The sequence below is a fragment of the Phocoena phocoena genome, chromosome 2, assembly GCF_963924675.1.
Source record: "Phocoena phocoena chromosome 2, mPhoPho1.1, whole genome shotgun sequence".
In the NCBI taxonomy this organism is placed as follows: Eukaryota; Metazoa; Chordata; class Mammalia; order Artiodactyla; family Phocoenidae; genus Phocoena; species Phocoena phocoena.
The window spans coordinates 151584444-151601972 of NC_089220.1; positions in this window are offsets into that span (position 1 = coordinate 151584444).

Here is a 17529-nt window from a genome sequence, read left to right on the forward strand (position 1 = left end):
CAGGATAGATCATATCTTGGGTCACAAATCAAGCCTTGGTAAAGTTAATAAAATTGAAATCATATCAAGTATCTTTTCTGACCACAACACTATAAGACTAGATATCAATTACAGGAAAAAATCTGTAAAAGGAACAAACACGGAGGCTAAACAATGCATTACTAAATAACCAAGAGATCACTGAAGAAATCAAAGAGGAAATCAGAAAAGTACCTAGAAACAAATCAAAATGAAAATACGATGACCCAAAACCTACGGGATGCAGCAAAAGCAGTTCTAAGAAGGAAGAGTTTTTCTTTTTTTTTTTTTTTGCGGTACACAGGCCTCTCACTGTTGTGGCCTCTCCTGCTGTGGAGCACAGACTCCGGACGCGCAGGCTCAATGGCCATGGCTCACAGGCCCAGCTGCTCCGTGGCATATGGGATCTTCCCGGACCGGGGCACGAACCCGTGTCCCCTGCATTGGCAGGCGGACTCTCAACCACTGCACCACCAGGGAAGCCCTAAGAGGGAAGTTTATAGCAATACAATCCTACCTCAAGAAACAAGAAACATCTCAAATAAACAACCTAACCTTACACCTAAAGCAACTAAAGAAAGAAGAACAAAAAAACCCCAAATTTATCTGAAGGAAAGAAATCATAAAATCGGATCAGAAATAAATGAAAAACAAATGAAAGAAACAATAGCAAAGGTCAATGAAACTAAAAGCTGGTTCTTTGAGAAGATAAACAAAATTGATAAACCATTTGTCAGACTCATAAAGGAAAAAAGGGAGAAGAATCAAATCAAGAGAATTAGAAATGAAAAAGGAAAAGTAACCACTGACCTGGCAGAAATACAAAGGATTATGAGAGATTACTACAAGCAACTATATGCTAATAAAATGGACAACCTGGAACAAATGAACAAATTCTTAGAAAAGCACAACCTTCCAAGACTGAACCAGGAAGAAATAGAGTATATAAACAGACCGATCTCAAGCACTGAAATTGAAACTGTGATTAGAAATCTTCCAACAAACAAAAGCCCAGGACCAAATGGCTTCACAGGTGAATTCGATCAAACATTTAGAGAAGAGCTAACACCTATCCTTCTCAAACTCTTCCAAAATATAGCAGAGGGAGGAACACTCCCAAACTCATTCCACGAGGCCACCATCACCCTGATACCAAAAGCAGACAAAGATGTCACAAAAAAAGGAAACTACAGACGAATATCTCTGATGAACATAGATGCAAAATTCCTCAACAAAATACTAGCAAACGGAATCCAACAGTACATTAAAAGGATCATACACCATGTTCAAGTGGGGTTTATCACAGGAAAGCAAACATTCTTCAATATACACAAGTCAATCAGTGTGATAAACCATATTAAAAAATTGAAGGAGAAAAACCATATGATCATCTCAATAGATGCAGAAAAAACTTTCGATAAAATTCAACACCCTTTTATGATAAAAACTCTCCAGAAAGTAGGCATAGAGGCAACTTACCTCAATATATTAAAGGCCATATATGATAAACCCACAGGCAACATCGTTCTCAATGGTGAAAAACTGAAAACACTTCCTCTAAGATCAGGAATAAGACAAGGTTGCCCAATATCACCGCTATTATTCAACATAATTTTGGAAGTTTTAGCCACAGCAATTAGAGAAGAAAAAGAAATAAAAGGAATCCCAATTGGAAAAGAAGAATTAAAACTGTCACTGTTTGCAGATGACATGATACTATACATAGAGAATCCTAAAGATGCTACCAGAAAACTAGTAGAGCTAATCAATGAATTTGGTAAAGTAGCAGGATACAAAATTAATGCACAGAAATCTCTTGCATTCCTATACACTAATGATAAAAGATCTGAAAGTGAAATTAAGAAAACACTCCCATTTACCACTGCAACAAAAAGAATAAAATATCTAGAAATAAACCTACCTAAGGAGACAAAAGACTTGTATGCAAAAAATTGTAAAACACTGATGAAAGAAATTAAAGATGATACAAACAGATGGAGAGATATACCATGCTCTTGGATTGGAAGAATCAATCTTGTGAAAATGACTATACTACCCAAAGCTATCTACAGATTCAATGCAATCCTTATCAAACTACCACTGGCATTTTTCACAGAACTAGAACAAACAATTTCACAATTTGTATGGAAACACAAAAGATCCCACAGAGCCAAAGCAATCTTGAGAAAGAAAAACGGAGCTGGAGGAATCAGGCTCCCAGACTTCAGACTATACTGCAAAGCTATATGACAGTATGGTACTGGCACAAAAACAGAAATATAGATCAATGGAACAGGATAGAAAGCCCAAAGATAAACCCACACATATATGGTCACCTTATTTTTGATAAAGGATGCAAGAATATACAATGGAGAAAAGACAGCCTTTTCAACAAGTGATGCTGGGAATACTGGACAGCTACATGTAAAAGAAGGAAATTAGAACACTCCCTAACACCATACACAAAAATAAACTCAAAATGGATTAAAGACCTAAATGTAAGGCTAGACACCATCAAACTCTTAGAGGAAAACATAGGCAGAACACTCTATGACATAAATCACAGCAAGATCCTTTTTGTCCCACCTCCTACAGAAATGGAAATAAAAACAAAAATAAACAAATGGGACCTAATGAAACTTCAAAGCTTTTGCACAGCAAAGGAAACTGTAAACAAGACAAAAAGACAACCCTCAGAATGGGAGAAAATATTTGCAAACAAAGCAACTGACAAAAGATTAACCTCCAAAATATGCAAGCAGTTCATGCAGCTCAATATCTAAAAAATAAACAACTCAATCCCCAAATTGGCAGAAGACCTAAATAGACATTTCTCCAAAGAAGATATACAGATTGCCAACAAACACATGAAAGAATGCTCAACATCACTAATCATTAGAGAGATGCAAATCAAAACTACAATGAGGTATCCCCTCATACCAGTCAGAATGGCCATCATCAAAAACTCTACAAACAATAATTGCTGAAGAGGGTGTGGTGAAAAGGGAACCCTCTTGCACTGTTGGTGGGAATGTAAATTGATACAGCCACTATGGAGAACAGTATGGAGGTTCCTTAAAAAACTAGAAATAGAACTACTGTATGACCCAGCAATCCCACTACTGGGCATATACCCTGAACAAACCATAATTCAAAAAGAGACATGGACCACAATGTTCATTGCAGCTCTATTTACAATAGCCAGGACATGGAACCAATTTAAATGTCCATCAACAGATGAATGGATAAAGAAGATGTAGCACATATATACAATGGAATGTTACTCAGGCATAAAAAGAAGTGAAATTGAGTTATTTGTAGTGAGGTGGATGGACCTAGAATCTGTCATACAGGGTGAATAAGTCAGAAAGAGAAAAAAAATACCATATGCTAAAACATATATGTGGAAAAAAAAAAACGATTCTGAAGAACCTAGGGGCAGAACAGGAATAAAGACACAGACATAGAAAATGGACTTGAGGACATGGGGAGGGGGAAGGGTAAGCTGGGACGAAGTGAGAGAGTAGCACTGACCTATATACACTACCAAATGTAAAATAGATAGCTAGTTGGAAGCAGCTGCATAGCACAGGAAGATCAGCTCAGTGCTTTGTGACCACCTAGAGGGGTGGGATGGGGAGGGTGGGAGGGAGGCCTACGAGGGAGGGGATATGGCTATATATGTATACATATAGCTGATTCACTTTGTTATAAAGCAGAAACTAACACAACACTGTAAAGCAATTATACTGTAATAAAGATGTTAAAAAAAAAAAAAAGAAAGAAAAACAGGGCTTCCCTGGTGGCGCAGTGGTTGAGAGTCCGCCTGCCGATGCAGAGGATACGGGTTCGTGCCCTGGTCCGGGAAGATCCCACATGCGGTGGAGCGGCTGGGCCCGAGAGCCATGGCCGCTGAGCCTGCGCGTCTGGAGCCTGTGCTCCACAATGGGAGAGGCCACAACAGTGAGAGGCCCGCGTACAGCTAAAAAAAAAAAAGAAAAAACAGATGGGAAATGTATTTGTTCACAGCGCTTTTCGTTAGCATAAAATACATACTCATATATATGTAAATATTAAAGCAGATGCAAATTACATATATAATATAGGTATATATTATATTAGAGACATTATATATTATAGGATTTATATTATAATATAAGCACGACTTGAAGAAAAAGAGAGAAATGCATTCATATATAAATTATTTGTTTAAATAAATTTTAAGAATAAAAGACTTAGTACTTAGCTGTCTGTTTCCCTAATGAGTTCTACCATTTATTAATAGTCTGGCTATAGGCAATTGACTTAATTGCTTTTGACTTGATTTCTATGACTGCAAAATGGGACAGTGGTAGTAGTTATCTCATAGGGTTATTAAGAAATCTAAATGACACAATTTATATAAAGTCATAATTCATGTGAAGTGATTAGCACCTCTTTCCAAAGAAGTGCTCAGTAAAAATGATCTATTATGCTCATATATTTATAGATATAAATTTATGCACAGATATGCATATACATATCAAACATAGATGATAGATATAAGTAGAGTGACGATTTATCATGTATTTTTTCGAATATTTTGTTTCTAAAAAAATCACAGTGGAATTCTAAACCTTCCTTAATACTTTTCAATTTAAAATTTACAGTTTAAAAATGACAGGCATGAAAGTAACAAATTGTTTTCTATATATGTAATTTATTCTCTGAACAATGTCAAGAGGAACAAGCAAATATATTAATGTTTATGGAATGGAAATGTTAAACCTTTAATATATGCTTAGCTACTTTACATTCTTTGTATCATGCCCAGGATGATTTTTCATTCTGCACTCTAGATTCTTGTTAAGTATTAGTAATGATGTTAAAATTATCATTTCTAAGTGTTTCATAGAGTTATACATTTTGTCAGCCATCAGATTTTCTCATAGTTTTAGAATTTATAGGGCAGATTTTGCTAGGAACACATCTATAACCATTTTTTAAAAATGCTTATATGGCTTTTCCAAAGTGTAGGTTGAAATTGGTGCAGATTTTGTTTTAGTAAATCACTCCCCTTGAATGTCATTATTGGGATGACAGCTCTCTTAGCCCAGCCTTCTAACCCACAGACTGCCTTGGTGTGGGAACTGCAGGACTATAATTAATCCTGAAGCAAACTGAAATACCCGTGATCATTTCATGGAATGTATTTTAGCTGTATAATTCCTCCCACACTGGTGTTCAGTCTGTGCGTTTTCCAAATATGGTTGCCAAAGAAAAACCACTGATGAGAATAAGCTTGAAATAGACAAGGTCAAGGGAAAGTAAGTGAATTTAAAAGTTTAATGAGAACCAAAATAAGTTAATGGAGTTAGGAATTCTTTGCCAGTTTTTGGCCAATTGCAATTAATCAAGCCAGCTGTCATTAAGACTGAGAAGGGGGAATTTCCTGTCTTAAAAAATTTTAGGGCCACACAGACACTGAATGAAATATTTTAAGAGTTATAAACTATCAAAACTGAAAGAAAACATTCATATTAAGTAGTCAAAACCCTCATTGGACAGATACAAATACTAAAACTTAGAGATGTGAAGTGATTTTCCTAATAGCCCTGCATGTTATCAATAAAATCGGGACTAAATTCAGGTTGAGTTTTCCATCCAGGGGTCCACATGATACACTAGACACCAGACATATATCTACTGTGCTATTGTAGCCATAGCTCAACATTTATAAAGCTAATTTCAGTGAACATGATTAAATTAGCTTTAAAAAGTGGAGGTAGGAGAGGGAAAGCCTTATTTACGGTGCAATCCCAACTAATAAATGCAGACAGAATGATGGAGGTACTAAAATCACCAGTTTGCAACTGCGACAGTAATAATTGATCCAGGCAGGAGCCATCAATGAATGCTAAGACCATTTCGTAAAAGTTTGCTGGGATCAAGATATTTGAACAGCCTCAAGGTATGTCCCCAAAGGTAGCTTATTCATGACGATGGGAAAACGTAACTTTGCAACAGAGAAAGCTGACAGATGCCACCGTAGCCCCGTGACTACAGTTCATATCCACTAGTGGGACAGATACGTGTCTCCCAGTGTGGTGAGCTGAGGGTGTTGCACAGCTCAGGGAGCATCTCTGCCAACAAACCAACGACATAGACCCCTGAGTCTCACATAAGGAAGCTGTTAGAAATCCGCAAATGAAGGGACAGTTTGAAAACATTCCTCAAAAACCTAAATGTCATAAATTACAAAGACTGACGAGTTGTTCCAGAAGAAGACATGGTATCTAAGTGAAACGATGGACACCAGATTGTGTGTTGACTTGAAAAACAAATGCTGAAAAAGAACTTTAACAGAACAATTAGTGAACTATGAATATAGTCTATAACGCATACCGGTGTTGTATCATGGTACATTTTCTGAATTTGATAATCGTATAGTAGGTGTGTAAGGTGACGTCTTTGTTCTTAGGATATAGATGAGAAAGTCTTTAGGGCTGAAGGATTGGGATGTCTGCAACTTACTCTTTATGAGCGGACCATAATAATAATGAGAATGATGTCATGAAGGGGCAGGAGGAGGAGGGGAAGGATGACAACTATATACACGTACCTTAGGAGAGAGAGAGGAATTAACGGGTGAATCTAAACGAAGGATACATGGGTGTTCGTTGAACAACTTTTGCAATTAGTCTGTAGGTTTGAAATTTCTTCAATAAAGAGTGTAAAAATATTTTCATCATTACAATGAAAATTGAAAGTTTATCTTCATACTACTATGCACAGTAAGATCTTGTGGATTATTTCTGTTTCCTCTGTGCCATGCTACCATTGCCACCATTTCCTAAAAATGAAAAAAAAAAAAAGAGAATACTGTCATTATTAATCTGCACTGCATTGGGAGTTGGAATATAATACTTTTATTACAGACTCTATAACGTTAGAATGACCATATACTTGGTCAATTTAACTTAAATCTCTCATTAGCTATTATGATGGTGAATTTTATCTGTATTTTGACACTGTATGTTGGTGTCAAAAATGAACATGGTCACCTTCATTAGTCAAAAGTCCAGTACAGTGGGAGATAGAAAGTTTGAATGAGTAAGAATTAGGATGAGAGTTGGGAGAAGAATCAATCAAGCAGAGTGAAGAACATGGGATAAGATCCTGCAAAAAGAGACGGCTTCGTGTGATCCAGAAAATAATAACAGGCCATCATGTTGGAACTATGGCATAACTGATTCGAGTGGTTTTAGAGAAATTGGTTCCCCTTCTAAAGATTCCAGCTACAGGACCAGCACTTTATGGCTATGCTAACATAATGTAACTGTATCATAAGTGCCATGGGAAGCTGCTGAAATCTTTGAGGTCATCTAGTGAAATGAATATATTTCAGAAAGAAGTGAGGTGCTATGTGAGGGATGAATTTGAGGGTATTCTGTGGGGAAAAGGAGGACTTTGCTGGGGCATCCACAGAGAGAAAGGTGGCGTGGGATGGGGTGGGGGGAAGGGAGACAGAGTCTTGTTGAGAAGCAATATATTGTGGAGATTATTATGGAGAACTGAGTAAGGATGTCCAAGAGTGAAGACCTAAACAACTTTGACGGAAGGGTCCCCTAGGGGGTGAGCACTTCCAGTCACTGCCTTTCTGGAGATGTCTATTCTCTCCTCACTGGATAGATCTGATGAGCATAACTTCTAGGAGGAAACTTACTTTCTTTCAGAGCTGGAAGGGCACGTTCTATTTTATTCCTGGCTTCCAGTGTTTGGGAGGCCTGAGAGGAATCAATTTTAATTTCTCTTTCAATGTATGTTGAGGTGGAGAAATATCAATATAAATTTGTTTTGATTTCTCTGTCTCCGTAGGAAACTTGCTTTTTATTTCTGTAAGCTATTATAGTTTTTTCTTCATCCTTAGTATTTTCAGATTTCACAAAACATGGCTTTATTTAGATCATTGCATTCATTTTTTGGGGTATAGGGCAGTTTCAATATGGAGATTTTGAGTTCTTCCATTCTAACAATTTTTCTTGTACTATTTTCTTAATATATTTGTCTCCATCATTTTACACACACATACACACACACACACACAGATATAAGTAGGGCTTTGAACATAACTGCTTGATACTCATTTTATTATATACAAATATTTTAAAGCCATTTTTCTTCTCTTTATTTTTGTACTAATTCAGAGAAATTTTCCTGCTTTTACCATCCCACCCTCAATTCAGAGCATCAAATTTATTCCCTTATTCTAAACTCCCATGGCATCTTTCATGTGTCATGATTTCCCCTTACTTTTACTTTCCTGTTTTTTATTTGGTGGAGGCAAACTTTCCTCTCAATCTTCCGTGCGTATTAATCATAGATTGTTTGACTCCCTTGGTTCTCAGCCTGGATTTTCCCTTACATTTTCCAACTTCATTTCCAGTCATGAATGCTGGCACCTTTCCAGTCTGGCACCTTTAACTAGTGAGGCTGTGGTGCTTCCTACCTTTTTCGGGGTTTTGCAGTTTTATCTGTCTTAGCTATGGAGATTGATTGAGCCATGGACCTGATAAGTCACAACTTATAGTTCTTCCAATTTCATTTTCCGAGTTTCAACTCTCCCTGTTTCTCTTTGCTTTTGGATGCTTCCCAACATCTTCAAATATAATTTTAATTGATTCATTTAGTGATTGTTCACATGATCACTTCACTCTTCTCTCTTAAGCAGATGCCTGATGTGGTTTGAACAAACAGATGATACTAATTTTTTGTTTAATTTTCTAGTAGTCCTCTTTAGATAAATTACACTAAAAATAAAGTTGAAAACGCTACAGTGATTTGTGCTATAGCATCTTTGAAAGGATGAAGGTTAAGAAGGGAAAATGGGTCCTTACTGAATTCAATTTTGCCTAGAGTCATTTGCCAGAAAATAAATTAAGTAGCATTTAAAGGGTAAATTGTTATTGAACTTGAGTGAGAGGATTGAGCAGGTTAAAAGTAAAATTGATCCTTTCCCATAATGATCGAAACATCTTTCATATTTTGTATCTTGTGTCATGTTAGCAGGGAAATGTTTGACAGTCCTTTGTGCAGTTAATCCATCGATACGAGGGTTTGTCAGATGCAGAAGTCAATGTTTTATGTTTACAGAGATAATCAGGTTAGGAAACCTTTTCCAGAATGGATTTTGCTCACATTATTCATCAGATTCCCCAAGTGTTCCCATGGAAATGCCACATATCTGTTTCATTCTATTTTATAACCAGTTTTCCATTTTGTAGCTATGAACTATTTCAAATTGGTATTTACTTGTATTTTGAGGATTTATAGAGATGTATAATCCCCCAATAAAAGAAAATGAGTCACTTTTATGATTTTAGTCTGTGTGCTTAGTCCTCATATTTGAATTTCAGACACTATTTTAAGGCTGATCATTGCAAGTTTTTTCTTTATCATGATGAAGAAAAATAAGCCTATTTTCTATAATTAAAAATAAAGCCAGTTTCATATGTGTATTTTCTTCTAGACTAATCAGAGACATAATCACCCAAACTGCTATGACTGATTAGGATTTCTTTTCTTACAAAATGTTTCTAAATAATGGCCATTTTATTTTAATTTTATGTTATTAAGTGAATATCATAGATTTTTTAAAGCTATTGAATTTGTTTGTGCTGGCAACAAATCCATCATTTCTGATTTCAGCATCTCACCCTATGTGGCAACCACAACATTCCTAGCTATAGTCCTAGATTCCATGTAATTTAAAACTTTATATTCATTTGCTAATCATCTGCAGATTCTTCTATGGTTGTTGTTTCATCATGTAGTTGGCTCATTTACATTGAGACATTCCTGGGTTTTTTTTAATTGAGCATTTCTTTATTTCCCAATTTTACTTTTGTTTTTAATGTTATTTTTGTTTCAAATGTGCTTTTAATTTCTAGGTCCAATGTAACTTATTAGAGACATCTAATTTATTAACTTGTACTTATTTTTTTAAAGTTCTACTCTCTTGAATCACTTATATTTTCCTCTATTGTTTTTAGAATCATAGGATTTTAAATTCCAGGGCCATCTGAATCTTGCTCTCACCTATCCATGTTAGGGGAAAAAATACAGTTGGATGGGGGTGCATCCTTCATGATGAAGTATGGTATTGGTAGCTACAGATATTTTTCATCAATATTAATGGTGTCTTAGATAAGAGTACTTGTAGAATATAAGAAAGTGATATTCCACATGTATACAATGGAATATTACTCAGCCATACAAAGAAACGAAATTGAGTTATTTGTAGTGAGGTGGATGGACCTAGAGTCTGTCATACAGAGTGAAGTAAGTCAGAAAGAGAAAAACAAATACAAATACAAAAACAAATACCGTATGCTAACACATATATATGGAATCTAAAAAAAAATGGTTATGAAGAACCTAGGGGCAGGATGGGAATAAAGATGCAGACCTACTAGAGAATGGACTTAAGCTGGGACAAAGTGAGAGAGTGGCATGGACATATATACACTACCAAATGTAAAATAGATAGCTAGTGGGAAGCAGCCGCATAGCACACGGATATCAGCTTGGTGGTTTGTGACCACCTAGAGTGGTGGGATAGGGAGGGTGGGAGGGAGGGAGACACAAGAGGGAAGAGATATGGGGATATACTTATATGTATAGCTGATTCACTTTGTTATAAAGCAGAAACTAACACACCATTGTAAAGCAATTATACTCCAATAAAGGATGCTAAGAAAAAAAAAGAAAAGAAAGTGATATTCCAAGCCGTGCTAATTAGTGATTTTCAAATAGCTACTATTTGTCATTCTTCTCTCAAGGGTATTTGGTTTATGTTGCAATAGCCAAGACATGGAAGCAACCTAAAACAGAGGAAAGGATAAAGAAGATGTGGTGCATATATACAATGGAATATTATTACTCAACCATAAAAAAGAATGAAATAATGCCATTTGCAGCAACATGGATGGACCTAGAGATTATCATACTAAGTGAAATTAAGTCAGAGAAAGACAAATATCATATGATATCACTTATAGGTGGAATCTAACAAAAAGATAGAAATGAACTTATTTACAAAACAAACAGACTCACAGACTTAGAAAACAAACTTATGGTTGTTAAAGGAAAAAGGTAGGGGTGAGGGAGAAATTACAAGTTTGTGATTAACATATACACACTAACTGTATATAAAAATAGATAATCAACAAGGGCCTACTGTATAGCACAGGGAACTCTACTCAAAACTCTGTAATAACCTATATGTGAAAAGAATCTGAAAATGAATAGATATGTGTATATGTATAACTGAATCACTTAACTGTACACCTAAAACTAACACAGCATTGTAAATCAACTATACTCCAATATAAAATAAAATTTATTTTTAATTAAAAACAAAAATATGTTTTAAAAATTAGGTCTCTGTGGTTGGAATCCAAATCTTGTACAGGTCTCCATGCTTGTAATCCAACATGAGTCCCAGAAGAAGGTGGACCTTTATTGTTTGGGTAGCTTGAACCCCAAATCTGGACAAGTTATGTGTGTGTATTGGACACTGTTGTTACTTACTTTTTTCCCCGATATGACATACGTGATAAGGAAATACCACCCCATCCTCAGTTTGAGGGGTAGTGTCTGAATAGGCTTAGCAGACCAGAGCAAGCTCATCAGCTCTGCCACACCTGGTTCCCAATCCCAGGCTTATACCAGGCAAAACACAGCAAACCCTTGTTACATCTTAGTGGTTCAGTGTTGGGCACAAAACTTACTTTGGCCTAAAATGTCCAAACTAAAAGACTTTTATTCCATGGTAAGGAGAAACATTTTCTCTCTTCCTCTGAAAGTTATAATGCTTTATACTGGAAGCGTTCTTTCCACTTTTTTGGTTTATCTGATGTCAGATTATTGACATACTTAAGAGTTCATTTTTTTTTTAACCATTCCACGTTCTGGATTTGTCTAGTTGTTTCTCATAAATAGGTTCAAGTTTAATGTATTTTGGGCAAGAATACTCCATATGTGATTGGTGTATTTCTACAGAGTTAGGGGGTCTCCGAGACCATCCTCACTTCTGACACCAGTTGCGAGTTCTGGATCCCCAAGACCACTGTCAGATTTGGTAATTTGCTAGAACTCACATTGAAAGCTGTAGTACCCACAGTTACGGTTTATTACAAAGAGACATGAAGACCAGCCAAGCTAGAGGGGCATGCGGCAGGGCCCAGGAAACCCCCTGCACAGAATCTCCAGTTTGCCTCTCCCAGTGGGTGCACCTTGTAATGATAATCTACATATTTCCCATTTTATTCATTTCAATTGAATGTTTGAAGCCTTGTAAATGTTAACCCTTGGTCTCCAAACCATGTTCTTTGGGAGAAAATAAAAACATGACTTATTTCTGTTTCATCATCAGGGCAAAATTTTCTTGAGTTGATTTAGTTCTGTTCTTTGGATTATAATGAGTTTTACACAAAATTCTTTAGAGAACTTAAATAAACATCATATACACTAAATTTTAAATAGTATGTATCCTTAGTAATACAAACATATCGCAAGCAATATGAACGTACCTATAATATCCTTGGTACCCATTAAGAACATGGTGATGTATGTTGTTCCTACATTTTTCTTCATTATTTCAGGTAACTTTTACCTCTTCTTCTCTTTCTTTTCCAGCCTCCCTAATCTGATCTATATTTCTCTTAATAAAATACAGGAATAATATCATTTACTGCCAGTTGGAATGCTAACCTTATTTTAAAATAAAAACATTTTTTATTGAAAGCAATGCCTTTTCGTGGCTGGATAGAATTTCAGTGAAAGGTTAAATTAAAGACATTTTTCCCACTTCTTGGAAAAACACATCCTCATGAGTATTAACTTGCACAAGGGAACAAATGGAAACAAATGTAGAAATAAAAGAGATAATCAGATTAAACAACTCATTCACATTTTCTCTAACTGTATGAACTCACGAGGTTTAGATACAAATTTTAGCTACCACTGACTGATCAAGCTAATCAAACTGACAAGCAAAACATCTTTTGTCACATCATAAAATAATGCTCTCTTGCTTTGATATGACCTCTCTTAATTATAATTAACATTTTTACATCCCTGGTAAGAAACTCACATTTCACAACAAACACAATATAGACAAACTCAATTCAGAGGAAACTAGAACCATCAGGAGAGATACAAATAAAGTGTGTTGCTGATGACAAATCTACTAAGGGTTTTCAATCAAATCGGCTTCTTCTAGCACAGATACCTTTGTTTACACAATGTCTTAATTTATTACTTCAATTTATTTGCTGGCTTATTTTATTTGTAGGCTTAGTCTAATTTTAACACTGTCAAGGATAATTCAAAGAGTATCGAGTAAGTCTGCTTAGAAGAGAGAACTTACGTTAATCTTTTCTGACATTAATAGAATTAGACCTTATTAATTCTGACATGATTTATTTCATATTGTGTAAATACTAAGTGCAAGCATCATGTTCTCATTGAAACAAGTGTTTTACATGCCTCATATACTGCAATTTAAAACATGAATTGAAAGTGAGCCTTGAAAACAATTTGAAATTACATAAATCTGTCAAACTTAGAAAGATTATTACTGCCAAACAAGAACTACTGAATGCTGACAAATAGTGCTCAGGGAAGTATCTGGAGAGAAAACAGAGGTTTGTCCCTCTTGTAAAGAAATAGAACAAATGCTTATAACGCTTGTTGGGCTTGCCCCTGTGATTCAAGCACATATTCTTTGTAGGTGAAAAAAATTCTTCTTAATATGCCTATGTGTGTTTAATGCACACTTATTTTTCTTTTTTATAACAGGAGAACTAAAACTCAGGTAAATGCGTGTTTGAGTTTTGTTTTGTTTTATTGGTTTTCACTCGGGAGGACAGTTTAATATAAAATTGTGTGGCTTGATGCAAACAGGTTGTGCTTGCAAAGGGTAAAAAAATTTATGGCAAAAAGAGATTTACCTGCCTTACTACTTTTACCCTGTTTACCTGAGATTTCATGTCATATGTCCGGACATTTTTTTTTTGTTAATGAAGAGAAACTACGCTTAAGATTTTTTTGTCTACGTCTCTGATTGCTTAAGTGAGCTTTTTAAAGAAATGACTGGGAACATAATGGGGGTGTCATTTCTACTCTACTTGTTACTAAACAGCAAAGTCTCATTTTTTACTTCTCTTTCCCTTGACTCAAGCTGATGTCACCAGCTGATTAGCCAGATGATTGAGGCCAAACAGTTGGTTGACAGTCCTTTGGAGAATCTTTAAAGCATGAGAGTGTTAGAATTACATCTTTTGGGGACGTGATATATCTCCATCTAAGTTGCAGATGTGTGGAAATCGTTTGAACTACTTTTTAAGCACACAAAGATGAAAAGGAAATATTCATATTGGCTTCCTTCAAATATGTGACTTGATCTATGATTCGAAGAATTTTTTTAAAACTAGAAAAGATGCTAGGCCTTTGTTCTTCTGAAACAAGAGCAGAGATAGCATTTCTCTTAAGCCTCAATTATTTATTTGCCAGAAACATATGGGGAGAATTATTAGACAAAGCTTTCATATTTCTGGAAGGATTTATTTTGTAGCTGCCAATTGGGATGTGAATTATACAGCTTAATATAGTACGTGAATGACTGAAAGTAAGTGAAAGGATTTGCTACATTTGTACATTTTATATAATATCCATTGTTAACTTGAATTAACACACCTTATGCAAAGTCTTAAAGCATACACCACATTAGAGACTGTTTATCTTTGAAAATCATGAAGGACTACTTGACAAAGCATTTATGTATTTAAGACTGACTTTAAGAAGTTTGTTTTTTTTCCCTCTGTGTTTCTGTGTCACTTCTTCCCTTTACACAGTAATTTCTAATGCCCTTGATTTCTACCACATTTTAGGAAATAAGCGATGATAATGAAGAGGAGCTGGTGTTGTTCTCTCCTTACAGAATTTTAAATGACCTTTGAGGGACTGGTCGATGTTGCAAAGCTTTAATCACTCTTTCAGATAGTGGTTTCTATACATCAAGTTTGGTTTGTTTTCTTTTAACTTAAAGCTAGGAGTCTTCCTGTAGACATATGCTTTCATTTCTCTTGGGTAAATGCCTAGGAATGGAATGGCTTGGTCATATGGTAGATTTATGTTTAACTTCTAAGAAACTGCCAACTATTTTCCAAAGCAGATGTAAGATGTACCCTTTTACATGCCCACCGGTAGCAGAGGGGAGATCTGATTGCTCACATCTTCATGCACAGGTGGTGTGGTCACTCTTTGACCTTAGTCATTCAAGTGGGCATGTAGAGGTGGGGTTTTTTGGCGTTTTTCTTTTTTTTTTTTGTATTTCCATAATGGAGAAATACATTGAACATTTTTTCATGTGTTAATTAGTCATCCATATATCATCTTTAGCAAAGGGTCTGTTCAAATCTTTCCTTTTTATTTCAAATTATGTTATCCTGTGGTTATTGAGTTGCAAGAGTTCTTTATATATTTTAGAAACAAATTTTTTCTTGGACATATATTTCACACATATTTTCTTCCAGTGTGTAGCTTACCTTTGCATTTTCTTAACAATGTCATCTGGAGAGGTTTTAATTTTGGTAAGTATACTTCAATGATTCGTTTTCTTTTATAGTGCTTTCCTTTTATTTCATAATTATGAAATATTTGCCAAACCAAAGAAAACATGTTTTCTCTTAGAATTTTTATTTTTTTCACTCTCACATTTAGATTTAGGATTGTTCATAGCAGCTTTATTTGTGATAGCCAAATTGTAAACAACCCAAATGCCCATGAGTAGATTAATACATAAGTAAATTGCATATCCATAAAGAGGAATCCTACTCAGAAAGGAAAAGAAATGAATCATTGATACATGCAACAAAATAGATGAATTTCAAGATAATTATACTGAGTGAAAGAAGTGAAACGAAAAAATAGAGTAGATGATATATAACTCTGTTTCTGTACACATAGAAAACGCAAGCTAATCTAAAGTGGCAGAAATCGGATTAGTTGTTATCTGAAGATGGGTGAGCAGGGGGTGCAAGGAAAGATGTGTAGGATGCATTACAAATATGCACAAAGAAATCTTGGGGGAGCAAGACATGGGCATTATCTTGACTGTGATAATGATTTCACACTTAAAATATGTGCAGTTAATGGACTATTGATTACACTTCAATAAAGCTTAAAACATAAATAATAAATAAATACAAATTTGAATGAAAAGAACAAACTTAACACTGCATTGATAGCCTTAAAAGTGAACCCAGCAAGGATTTGAGGACTTACAGGATGGCAGATTTTGTACTAAATGTTTCATATAATTTATCTTATTTATTGTCCACAGCAATCCCATAAAACTGGGATTAATAGGCGTGAGAAAAATTAGCACCAGTGAAGGTTATTGACTGTATGATATCAAATAGCTATGAGACATCAGTGGATTGGCATTTAATTTAAATGTTAATCTTTTAAATTCTGTCAGTTCTTTGAATTATGAATCAGAACCATGTTATATTTGTACACAAGAGATACCATTAGTTTTCTGACCTTGATTCTTGCTAACTGTATCCTAGTCATAGAGGTTTTGTAGTACATAATTAAAAGCTAAAAAAAAATCATAGCAGTAGGCTGATAACCAACTTCCATGTTACAATATCATATATCAGAATGGATATTTCTTAGTCAAATTTCTGTTATGTAACCAGACATCTCCATTGCTAGATGTAAACATGTTATCTGTCATATCACACAGGCTGGCTTGAACTTTGAAGTAATAAAAACTATGAATTCTTGAAATATGTGAACACTTTTATTCAATTTATAAAAGGCAAAAGGAAGGAAAAAACAGAAAACTAACAGATCATAATCAGGTATTAGGGGAAAGCTATGAAGATCCGATATGAACTCCTCTGACTCCTTTCTGGCTAATAGTTATCCAAAACCATTCTTCAACTGGAGAGTGCTTCTCCTCCAAAAAGAAGGAGAAAGTGTCCAATGGGTAATATATGATGGCTTTAGTAGATATTTTGGTAGAAATCTTATAAATGGTTTTTCCCCCTGGGAGGAGTTGAAAGCAGTGTCTGAGGGAGACCCTCTTTGTTCTAGGGGTTCGGCCAAGAGTGGAGTCACCAACGACTGCAGCTGGTGATCAGTCCAATAATTCAAGTGTAGCCTCGACCAACACAGAAGAGGAGCGAGACAGCACACAACGCATTCCATGGATGCTACCGGAAAGGGAATCCTGGGCTCCTTTATTTAAAAATAAAATAAAACATGAAAAGTCAAGTATGGACTATATTAACCATGAATGATGATATCCAATAAAATAAATAACTGTGTGATTTATTACTTATTCTGCCAGGCCTCACTTTCCCTTCCATGCTGGAACTAGAGCTGATAAAGGAAATGAAGATGTTGAAGATCATTGGGGGGATGTGAGCTCATGGGAACATTCATTTCGTATCCTCA